This window comes from Pipra filicauda, unplaced genomic scaffold (genome assembly GCF_003945595.2).
Source record: "Pipra filicauda isolate LSUMZ 115617 unplaced genomic scaffold, ASM394559v2 scaffold242_size1167801_pilon, whole genome shotgun sequence".
Lineage (NCBI taxonomy): Eukaryota > Metazoa > Chordata > Aves > Passeriformes > Pipridae > Pipra > Pipra filicauda.
Genome location: NW_024104357.1, coordinates 506,252 through 518,312, shown reverse-complemented (window position 1 = coordinate 518,312; position 12,061 = coordinate 506,252). Strand labels below are relative to the sequence as shown.

At 43.4% G+C, this 12,061-nt stretch overlaps 1 protein-coding gene across 1 annotated transcript in view; it reads right to left on the bottom strand.

Annotated features, from left to right (window-relative positions):
* Positions 1-8,927, bottom strand: part of LOC113982091 (calcium-activated potassium channel subunit beta-2) — a 98,845-nt gene extending 89,918 nt beyond the window's left edge. The window contains exon 1 of the mRNA XM_027710019.2: positions 8,381-8,927. The gene's annotated coding sequence lies outside the window, so the exon portion shown is untranslated. The remainder of the gene's footprint in view (positions 1-8,380) is intronic.
* Positions 8,928-12,061: the final 3,134 nt, after the last annotated feature.

Genomic DNA, 12,061 nt, shown 5'->3' with positions numbered 1-12,061 from the left:
TCTCATGCTTTAAGGTGTAAGTCAAACATGCAGCTACAGTAGAATCAGGCAATGGTTCCTTTCTTGGGGATTACTCTGCAGTTTGTGCTATTCCTGGGAGGATGCTGGTGGGATCCCCAGACATGATGCAACTGGGAGTTCCCATGGGCAGACTTCTCATGGCACTTCAGCAAGGGCTGAAATGACCTGTCTCCCCTGCCATTGCATTCGTGATGGGCTCAGACCCCCACTGCCACGGGGGGGTTCTGGCACTTTTCTACCTTTCTCCTCGTAAAATGGAAGAGAGAAAAAAACCAGAATTTCTGAGATGTAAATAATGTTTAACAAGTGGACCTTGGAGTTGAAAAGGAACTCCTGCTATAACTTATGCTATAATCATTTTGGTGGTTGATTTAGAGCCAAATCCTGCTGGCCTGACAGAAGCAATTAGCCTGATTACTGCCAGAGGGATACTCACACGATTAAGGTGAGCAGTGTTCGCTCTTTATTCTAGAAACCAGTTGTCTGTGTAAAAGTAGTTGACATAGTGTGGTGCTGCTGAGGCAGTACCATGATGGGCTCTGAGAGAAACCTTCAAACCTGGGCAAAATCTGATATCTTTCAAAGAAGAGGGATGGACAGACAGACCCTGCTCTGAGGCGAAAGCTAAAACCTGACAGTGAGAGACGTCTCCTGGTGTGTTTGCTCTGTGCCACTGTTGTTACTTCTCCAAAGGAGGGAACTGCTAATTAGATCTACAATTGCCATTTATCAAAAAGAGCATCTGAAGTCTCCACTGATATTTTCCCCCTCCCCTTTCTCAGTGCTATTTCTAAGGCACCTATCAATGTGGTACATGAGTACCATCTGGATACCTGGCTAGTGACCAGCAGGCTGTGATATGTGAGGATTTTAAATAGAGTCAGGAGAACAGAGAGTAGAAGGAGTAGACAGACAGCATGTTTTAATGGAAGATGAAGAGAGTATAAAATGAACTGAGAAGCAAAAAGGGACAGTGAAATTCCTTTGTTCAAGATTTCCTGCTCAAAGAAGAAATGGGGTATGTGAAATCTTCTAGGAACCTCCCTAGGAATATTTATATTGCCCGGGAAGTGTTCTTGCAGATGAGCAGGGCTGCTGCATTGACTATGTGGATAAATACTCACCACAGGAACACCTCTCCTCTGCAGAGGAAGCTTCTTCCTGCCCTGCCAGGAGAACCTCTGCACCTTGTGCTGGATGCCAGCATTTATCTGCATTCACAGCACAGATGTGCTGGAGTTTTGTTAAGGGCAGGCACAGCTTTGAGGTCAAGCGTTCTGAATTCCTTAACCCTCACCCTGAATTCAAGGAATTTTATTTTATTCCTAAAGAATCAAATACACTTTACAACATGGGAATTTGCCTTTTGCTGGACCTGAAGAGTTTATGAATAGCCTAGTCCAAGGTTTTAGTGTGAAGCCACTTGTGTTGTCTTGCTGCTGATGAATTCACTCACATCAATAGAGTTTATTTTTTGTGTTAGCACTGTCCCCCAGGTGGGTGTCTGTGTGTGCACAAAATAATGTCTCAGTCTGGCAGAATATCCTCTCTAAGAAAACTTCTGTTGTCAATTACTGGGAATTTTCCCTGAACTCTGATGATTCTGGAGCAGAGTTTGGACTTCTGGTGTTATGACAGAATTTTGCAGGTTCACTGATGGCTTTTGACAGTTCAGGTCCCAGCAGGGAAAGACTCTTCACTTGAAATCAATCAACTTTATCACACAGGAAAAAAGAAAAAGGAAACCCACCTGAAACTCAAACCTAGTTTAACAAGGGATTCTCTCTGACTGAGCAACTGCTGCAGATATCTACACGACAAACATATTCATGCAGGGAACCATCAAAAGGCAGGTGCACCTAACAAAGACATCTTTTTCACACTTAATGCACCAGATAAATTGTTTTTAAATGCAGAGTTATTTTGTGAGTTCTTAGTGAATAAGCGCATCTACATATGCATTTCTGAAGAGATTTTTAATTAATTGCTTTCAGTCATTTTCTTTTTATAAAATTAGAACAATGATGGAATAGACTGGCTGTGGAGTTTGGTTGACGAAAGATTATACTAATCCACTTGAAATATGACTAAAACAGAAAGCAAGGAGAGATAAAAGCAATTTTTTTTTCAAAGCTTGTTTACCTGTGACAAAATCCTCCCAAATCAGCTGCACACAAAATACCCAGTCGTCTTAATTAAACTCAAGCAAAAAAGATTTTGCTTGGGATATTTTATAACCAGAGAGTGTGTCCCATGTTGCTTTTAGCAAGAGGGGGGGAATACGTGTTTCATGCAATTATTAATTAGGAAAGCAGCAGAGCTTTCAAAGAGCAGTGTGGCACCAAGATCAACTTGTTATATGGAAGCAAATAAAGAAGGGGAATTTGTCAGAAGGTTTTGGTATACCTGGGGCACAATTAACAGGGGGTTTCAAAAGTCAGAGCACCTTTCATTTCCATATTCTCCAGTTAATAAAAGGCTATTATTATAAATGAACTTCCTTTGTTCCCTGCTTGGGTTATTGCTCCCTATGACTTGAAGTACATATGCTTTGTTGGAGGAATTGCAAGGTGTCCTAGTTGAACTGATGTTTTCCACTCAGGCTTTCTTTCTAAAACTCTTATTTCCCAGATCAGTAAACTTTGCCAAATCACAACATTCCTCCATACACCTGCTCTACAAGGAGCTGTTTTTCACAACCGAATCAATTCTTTCCCTATTGCCACAACAGCAGCTCTGGAATTCCTTGTATAAGCCTAAAAACAACTCGTCAATAACCAGATGGTCCCTGACGATCAAAAACCAATGAATGCAGACAAATTGTTGTCCTTTTTTGTCCTTCAGTTCTTTTATAACTCCTGGGCTCTGCAACACGTTGCCGTGGTCAACATATGGTTGTCTGAGGCCTGTTTCTGCAGCAGTCTCACCAGGTCATTAAGACAGAGCAATTTAGGGGTGTTCAGCTGTGCCAGGACTGTGACTGCTCCTTGCTCCCCACACCTTGCACCTGGCTATGCTCTTCTCCTGCTTTTCTTGCATCAGGTCTGGAGCTTGTTGACTCCCAGCTGGACTCCCTCAGGAGTCAAAACCAAAGCACAGTTTTCAGGAGGTTTCATGAGCTGAACTGTCTCTTTGGAGGTCCAGGAGAGCCTGGGAAGGTGCATGAGAAGGTGACTGGATGAGAATGGGAAGGCAGTGGGAGAATAAGGGGTAATGCCAGCCCTGGGGAAGCTGCAAGCTCCCAGGGCAGCCTGGCTGATCAGTTCCCTGGGCTGTCCCCCCCAAAATCTCCATATACTCCTAACAAGTGAGAGAGTGAGTGTATTCGGCAGCAGCCCTGAGGAACACGCCCTCTCCTGTGAATGGAGAGGGACACGTCTCCAGAAGGATTTAATATTCCTTTATTTCCTCTGACTTTGATTTAACCATGGGTTGTGATGCTTTAAGTAGCAGATATTAATTAGAAGTGGTAGGGAGTCCCAACGGGACCATACTCCAGGTCTTCTCACCATTTCTACTTTGACTTATTTCAAGTTACTGCTCTGAAACATTATTTATTCACTCAGGTACCTGACGTTTATAAGGCCTATTTAAAACTGCAAATAACTAATGGTTGTCAGTAAGGAGTGCCACTCTGCTGAGGCGGAAAATAGCTTGTCCATGAGTAAAACACGGCCAAGTATATTGAATGTTTTCTGCAACACTTCTTCAAGGCAGGCAGTGTTATTTTGTCCCCTCTTTGGTACCACACCTAAGCAGGCACACAAGGACAGTACTATGTGGAGGGCTCCCACCAGGATGGCAACCTTGGATAGATGAACCACTTTGGGCTTAAAAGCAGAAACTTCAGTCCCAGTCTGAGCTCTGCTCCTCTAAAAGAGAAGTGGGGAAGTGGGACAAATGCTCTTTTGGCTCCTCTGGTCTTCAAAACCCTTCTGTTAGTGGTTGATTTAGGACATGCAGAGTGGGAGGAACACTGAATTCAGGCAAAATTGCTGGGTACCTGGGCCTGGCTGGGGCATCCCATTTAGCACCAGCAGAGATGGAGGTTAGTTATGGGTAACAGGACAGCTTTATAATTAAGAAAGAAAAGGTATCTGAAGAACTCATATGAGTTTTAGCAGTATCTAGAGGGAGTTTCAAGTTGAGATTTCATTCCAGACTACATTGGGTCAATTTTTGTCGTAGCAAAGATCCTCTGTATGTGCTCTGGTTTTAGTTCCTCTAATTCTCCTCATTCTCTTACTCTCCCCAGGCAGTATTAATGTGGTGTTACATGTGCCCTGATAGAATGTGAACGCACGTGCGTTGCCCACAGTGACTCTCACTGTGTGACTCACACACAGCACTTGCAATTGAGGCCCATTTCTATTTTTAGAATAAATAAGGATATCTAGGATCACTGGACTTTAAATTCATTGAGAAGCTAAAAAATGTCCATCTAACAGGGGCATAACTGTTGGTTAGGTCTGTGCAGTCACAGCAACCCTGTTGATTCAGCACACACCAGACTTTCTATATAAAGTATTTGGACAGTAGAGTTCACTCAGTGGGAGACCTGAGGTTTCCTCCTATATGGCATAAGTACAGTGCAAAAATAATTCAAAAGGTAAATGTATTCATGTTTTATAACCTTCTGTCCCTCATTTGTTTCTAAGTCAAAAGAGCTTGGTGTTTTGACAGCTGAATTTATTTTGTGCCCATGAGAAAAAACCGTTTGACAAGAATTCTTCACCCTACTGGTTTTCAGTTAATTTAAAACATGCATCAGATTAGTTACATAGCTAGTTTTCTTCTTGTCTGTTATTTTTACAACTCTTCCGTAACTCTGTGGCACGTCATCAGACCCCTGCAGGACAAAAGTTAACCACGGCACCCCCTTGCTTGGTTGGACTTGTGGTGAACACTCATGTAGTGCCTGCACAGGGACGGACTGGGAGCAACAGGCTGAGTCTGATAAAACCATAAACCTTGAAGTTAATGACCCATTGCACTAGATTCATTGTTAAAAATTGTACTTGTGTGTTATGTGTTCCTGCTCTGTCCATCCGTATGTACCTGCTCTACATGCTGCTGATCCCCCTTTGCCAGTGGCCATCCTTGTTTTTCCCCTCTTTCATTGTTTTCTCTCCTGTATCACCGTTGATTCTCTCTTGCTGCCCTCCCTGTTGGCTGTCTTCATGTCACACGATGTGCAAGGCGGGCACAACAGGAGAGGCCACAATGTGGAAAATTTAGAAGTTTCCATTATGGTGTTTTTCCCTTCTAAATTGGCTGCACAAACAGTTTCCATAGGCACTGTGGACTTACACGGGAGAGTTGTGGAGGCTATGGGGACATGGCAAATACTGTGAGAGAATGGCCCATGCAGTGCTTGATGGATGATGCCGACTATTCATTTTAGCAGAGCTGCAGGAATTCAAACACTTTTCATGAATATTCATAAGAAATTGAAAGCTGTTTAACCTGGCTCTCACATCTGTCTGGTGGGAGCACTTCAGTGCTTATGTGTTGCTCCTATGACTACTTGCAAGACATGAATTTTAAACCTGGCTGCTCAGAGAGTGATGGAAATCCAGTATGAAACCGTATACTTGGTTGTGAAATTTGCAATTTGCTTTCTGCCAGTTAGCTATACAAATCAGCTAATCAGGGAACACCATAGGACTGAAACAAGCAATGCAGTATGAATTTGCAAACATTTACCATTCCCAAAAGATCTGTAAGCAAATAGTTATTTGCTGAAGAAAGCCCCAAATAATATAAGATAAATAAATTAGAAAATTGCATGAACTCCACAGACAATTCATAAGCAGAAAGGGCAAGTGAGATTCATGGCAAAAAGTACTCATTGAGCTTCTGAAGAATACAGGGAAATCGTTCCTCAGCACAGTGTATCAATCTGATGTAGTTTGCTTCACTATCTGTTGTACATTGATGGAATTATGAGAGATTTGGAGTCACTTCTGACAGGCTTTCAGACAAATGGGTATTTGCTGCTGGCAGAAGTTTTTGAAAGTGGCAAATTTGTCCGGGATAGTTTTGAAAGCAGATTTAGTTTTGGATCATGGGATTTGTGTTATGTCTTATTTTACAGTTGAAAATGCCTGAAATATTAACCTCCTTCTGCATTTTGCCTTATTTGGAGCTCTGTGTTCAGCCTCATTCCTTGAGCAGCACAGTCTGTATTTTTTTTGCATCATTACCACACTATCCCGCCTCTTATTTACAAAGCAGGGCTATTCCCCTTCTCCTGTCACAAAGAGGTTGGGGGATTTGCCCAAGTCCCCCTGAGAAGTCTGTGGCTGGGCAGAGGTTGAACACAATCTCCCACCTGCTCATGGTTTTATACTTTCAGAGCCTTCCCTCAGAGAGGCATTGAAGTAAAACAAAGTAAAACTGTCCAAGCCTCTGGACAAATGTGAAGTGAAGAAAAACCATGTACTAGATTTTCACATGCCTTGCTCATTTCTGACACACATTTAATATCTTTGCATAATGTCTCTTTGATTCATACTGCAAACCTCTAGAACAATTTCTTTGGAAGAAAGTTTTCACTGTTATCATTATGTACTCAGTAGTGTATGTAACACAGGTTAAAATTATTTCCCCCAAAATTTGCAATGCAAAGTAATGCACTTGAGTGAAAAGTTGTTGGTAGGATCAAAAGGAGAATATTTATGTTTCTTAAAAGCAATTCTTACCATTCCCGATCCAATATTGCTTCTCTTTGGCACAATCTGTATTTACTTAGGCTGAATGCATTTAGCACTTTTGTTGTTGTCATCAGTGTTTTGTTATTAAATGAATTATATCATGACCTATTTACAATGCAGTATAGTACACTGAAGTTCTCCTTAAAGGGAACATTAGTTAGGAAGAGTAAATTCAAACTACTTGGTAAGTCCCTGCTCTATAGGAATTCTTTTTTTTTTAATGAAGATTTAATGAAAACAATCAGTCTAGCAGAATTCTAGAAGTTGTGAGCTTTTGACAGCAGTATTGTAAAGTATGCTTAATGGCACTCACATTAAAGTAGACTTAGAATGGCATCATATACTTAATTTTAAAATTTAGCACAGCAAGTGACAGCATGCTTCTTACTGCAAGATATGACTATCAGCTTCTTTAAGTGCATTTTTAATAGCTCCTGTGAGGAGCATTTCTGCAAGCAGAACATTTTATTGTTGCTAAATACCACTCACTCTGAAGTCTCTCTGTTGTTTAAAATGAAATTTTAATGAACAAGCCGAAACAATTCATCAACACAGGGAACATCACACTCAGATCAAACACACCAAATGATAAGAACTGTGCATATGCATGGAAATAATATTTTCATTCATTAATTTCCTGCTGCTCATCCTGGCGAGGGTCAGAGGCACTGACAAAAACACAAACTCGCAGCCCAGCACTGCCCAGCACCCCTTGCAGACCTCACTGCCCTGTTTGGCCACACAGACCCGAATCTTTGATGTTCAGACATTTTCTTGTCTAGTGATGCTAAACAGGCGCATCATAAAAAAGTACATGAGGCTTCTAACTTTGCCTGGCACCTCTTGGACTTCTGGCTCGGGAGAAACAAGCTTTTTCAAGAGGAAGCTTTCCTCTTATACTACTGCGTGTTCATTCAGCCCTTGCTCACAACCCTTTCAGCATCCAACTAAAGGTCCTGCACATCCTTCCCCACGGCAGAGGGGTTGGCAGGGGGCTGGTAGTGACACAGGAGGAAACCATCCCTTTTTCTGTCTGAAACTACAATTCTTGTCCAGCAAAACAATGACAACAGTGCAGAGAAATCTTTGATTATGCAAAATGGATGGACACATCACGCCTTTTTTTTTGCAATAGGTTATAACCTCACCCGGAAAATTCCTCCCACCCCCAACCTTGGTTGTTTTCCCCCTTTCAAATGACATCGGTGACACTCTAGGTACATTTTACACATTAATAGCATGTCTCCCTCATCTTACAGACTCCATAGCTTTCCTCTTCCCCTTTTATTTTAGGGCAGCTTCCCCCTCTCCCTTCTCCCGTCTCAGGAAGAGCCCCTCTGGCTCGCTAGAAAATGAGTAAAGTGCTTTCTGCATGACCTCTATGTATTTTACTCCGTGGGAAGAGCAACGTGGAATGCACACTCAGCAGGGAGTGAGATTTGAGCCAGTTTGTCCTCGAGGCATTTCTGCCATAAAACACAGAACTATCCACAGTATTTCCACCCTCGGCTCTCCCTCCACCCCACCGACCCCTCCTCGCCGCTGCCGGCTGCACCTGGCTGCGCTCGGAAAGCCGCGGAGCAAAGCACAAACAACGGGCACCGAACAGCAACAGCTCCCTTTGTTTCCCATGCAAATCCTACCTCCGATAGTTGTCACATCTTCCTCCGAGGCGAAGTCTAATTATTATTAAACAGAGATCCAGCGGAATCCTCCGAATTGCCACCAGTTGTTAAGCGCTGTCATCGTTTCCTCCTGGTGCTTAAACCTTTTTTGACCATTAATGTCACAACCCCTTCTAACTCATCGCTTAGTACTCCCTGCTCAAAATGTCTGAAATAGTTTGGAAGGACAATAGGAATGACAGGCACACTAGACAGCCATGCTTGAAACTATTTTTCTCCAGCTGACTTAAGGCTGTTTCGTAGTGCTTTTAAGGCATGCACTCCGCAGGGTTTACTAACCTAGGCTAGACATGCCATTCCTGCTTTTATTCAGAGCTGTAATGGGATGGCTGCTGGCGATGCAGCGATAGGTCTAACCCCATTCATCCCTCCGTGGTTTTTAAACCTTCCTGGGAGAGTAAATAGCTTCAGTCATCCTTAAACTTACTGAGGCTACTGTTTCTGCAGAGCAGGGTTTCACACATTGTTTTGAAACTAAAGAGAAAATCACTCCCGGGAACGGAAGGTGCCGTAGCTCTCCTGACTGATGCGAACGGCAAGACGAACAGGCAGCATCCGCCCCCGCCGCAAGCTGAGGCTGGCGCAGGAGTTGGTGGAAGTAGTGACTGAAAGCTGAAAGTTCTTAAAACTCTATAAAGGCAGATGTGACACAAAGAGAACGAGGGGGATGTATGGACCGTGCTGTCCTTTGTATGTACAGAGCCACAGACGTACACTACTCTTCCCAGAAGGCAAAATACTGTTTGCAGATGGCAGGGTCTTGCAATCTAAATTTCTTATATAGTAAGCAGCACCTTGGATAATGATGGGCAGAAGAAACGAGACCGATGTACAGTATTCGAAGTGTCAATGAAGTGGGGAAGAGGAGGGGCGAGACGATGCTACAGGACCCTGCTGTTTTCAGTAAAATTATGCACATCTCCAGATCCCAGGTCAGAGAGATTAGTGCTCTGCTGAGATTTTGGAGACTTTTTCTTCTTGGTTGTCAGCTAATAACCAGCCCAGGTCAAGATGCATCAGGGCTTGTTAACATCTGCTGTCAGTTTGGTGTTGCTGATCTCAGTGTGGTCCCTAGTGGACAAAAGTAAGAGCCACCAGCACAGATGTGTCTCTGCCAGCAGAATGGCACACATGGGCTGAAGAGGGGCAACCTGGTGCCAAGGCAGGCTGGGACACAGCAAGAGGGGAATTAGTACTTTTGCTGCTTGTTCAGCACCTGCCTAATTTTTTGGTACCACCCAGTTCATAACCCTTGGCTCAAAATGAAAATACCACTCATAAAGACATCTCTGAAATGAATGATGTTTCAAGATATTAAGGAGTAAAGCAAATCACAGTGAAAACCCAGCTATGGCTCCCTAACACTCTAGGAATGGAAAGGTTAAGATAGCAATAGTGGCAGATTTGCATTAGATTTTTGAATAGTTGGGACCTGAGGGCACTGAGGGCTAGTTAGGGTGTGACCTTTCTCCTTGGAGAAGCTCTGGTTCAGATTTGTGTTGGTCCTTTGCACTGGTGGCTGTTACAGACTATGTGAAAGCTGCCCTTGCATGAGGGGAGGCTGCAAGAATGTCCTGAACCAGCTAGTATGTTCTACCTGATTCTCAGGGGGAGAAGTAGCCAACTTAAACCCCTCTTTTTTTCCATGTCCCATCCTGTCACCAACACACCAGGTGTCCCCACTGCCCCCCAGACAGCACGTCAGTGTGTGTGCCCAGCAGGGGCGACAGGTCTCTCCTTCTGCCTTGCTCTTCATTGAAACTGTGAGTTAAAGCAAGCTTGTTGATGGTGCGAGTCAGCCATAGCTGCTGGTGGGGACATCTAGGGGTACCACGAGCGTGACATTTGCCCATGAACCAACGCTGCTCCTACCAGAGCTGCCTTTGCACTCTCTGCTTCCCTACCCGTACTTGCCATTTCACCCTCTGTACTTACACAGTCAGTGTGTTGGGAGGGAGGGCTTAGGGCTCCAGTTTTGTTTCTCAGTTTACAGTGGGGTATTATGAGCACCTTAAGCTTCTCCCAGAACTGGTGAGAGCAAAGGGGATTTTGAATTTTGTGGGCATGAAATCTCAGGGTGGGCAATTACATGCTGACTGCTAGCGTGGCTGCCAGAACAATACCTGCTTTCTGAATAATTTAAGGAATTTTTTCACTGTCACCTGTCTTGCATCTTTTGTGTGCACTACATTCACCTTAAGGCAGAAAAAGAAAACGGAAAAAAAAAAAGTTCTTCTTGTCCTGAGCAATATACTTCTTTCTCACTGTGCTCTTGATTTGTAAGTGGGATGACACAACAGTTCAAGAGACATTTGATTCCTGTTGGGGATACCCAGGTCTAAGAGTCCTGACTTTGCTGATGATCTTTTGAGATCATCAGCACTGAACTGGACACAAGTGTGTTCCATGACAGGTTAAAGCAGGTGATCATTGCCACCCGTGCTCACAGTTCCTCAGTTATGTGTGCTGAACAAAAGGAGATTCATAAAAAATGGATGACTATCTCAGCTCCCCCTTCCCTTAGGGACCTCTCTGCCGCAGTGATCTCAAAGACTTCAATTCTTTGCAGTAAGTTTAAGTCACTCACAATTGGTGGCCAACAGGTGATAACTGTCAGTGAGAGCTGCGTAGTTGAACATTGGTGGAGATGTTCTTATACTGAATGATAATTGAAGGAGGGGTAAACTGTTCAAGGTGTGAGGTGTAGGCTAACAGGGAGTGACCAGAAAGATCTTGCAGGGGCTAGTTAGTTCAACATGGCTCAGTCTTAGGGAGATATTCCATGGTACTCCCCCTTTCCTCAGGGTCTTTCTAATCAGTGAGCAGTAACAGCAGCTGCCATCAGTAATGGGACTCATGTACTGTGGCTCTACTGCTATTGCATTTTTCCAGCACACCAATCTGCTGCTTGCTGGCAAGAAGTTACACAAAGTGATGGAGCTGTGATCTGATCGGGTATGGCAATTTTCTGTCTTTCTGGACTGTATGGATGTTAGGGAAGTAGGATTGCCCAGGGAAACAGAGGGCTCACATGTGCTTTCACTCTGCCCTCCATCAGGAAAATCCTACTGACTTCTGTAGGAGAGGAGATTGCTGCTCAACTGTGCAGTAGTGGACCCTCTTTGAGAAAACCCATTGCTTGCAGAAGAGTTACAACAATTTAAAATGCTTCTATTTGTTTCTGACCAGTATTTGCTTAGGAGAAGGCCAAGGAGGATGAAGGACAGGAGGAATTCAGGAGATTGGTAGTTTGCATGCTGACTGTAAGCCAAACAAAATAATAAACAGAGCAATAGTGCATAATTTCATTATGAGTCATCCTAATTATAACATGAATTTGATAGACATGTAACTAGAAAGTGTAACTATCAGTTACAAATACACATTTCTAATTGCAAAGGGAAGTGCACGATATAATTAAAGCTGCAGGTTGCACATACAATAACCTTTTCTTCTACCGTGGTCACAAATTCTCTAGGAACAGTATGAATATATTTTGAAGCTGCATACCTATCAGACAGCATTCCTTCTACCCACTTGCTGAGTCTTTTTGAAACAGCAGCAGGTAGTCTCACTAATCCATAGATACTTGGTGTGAATCGCGCATTAAAGAATTGCAGGAATGATCTGTTGATGGCT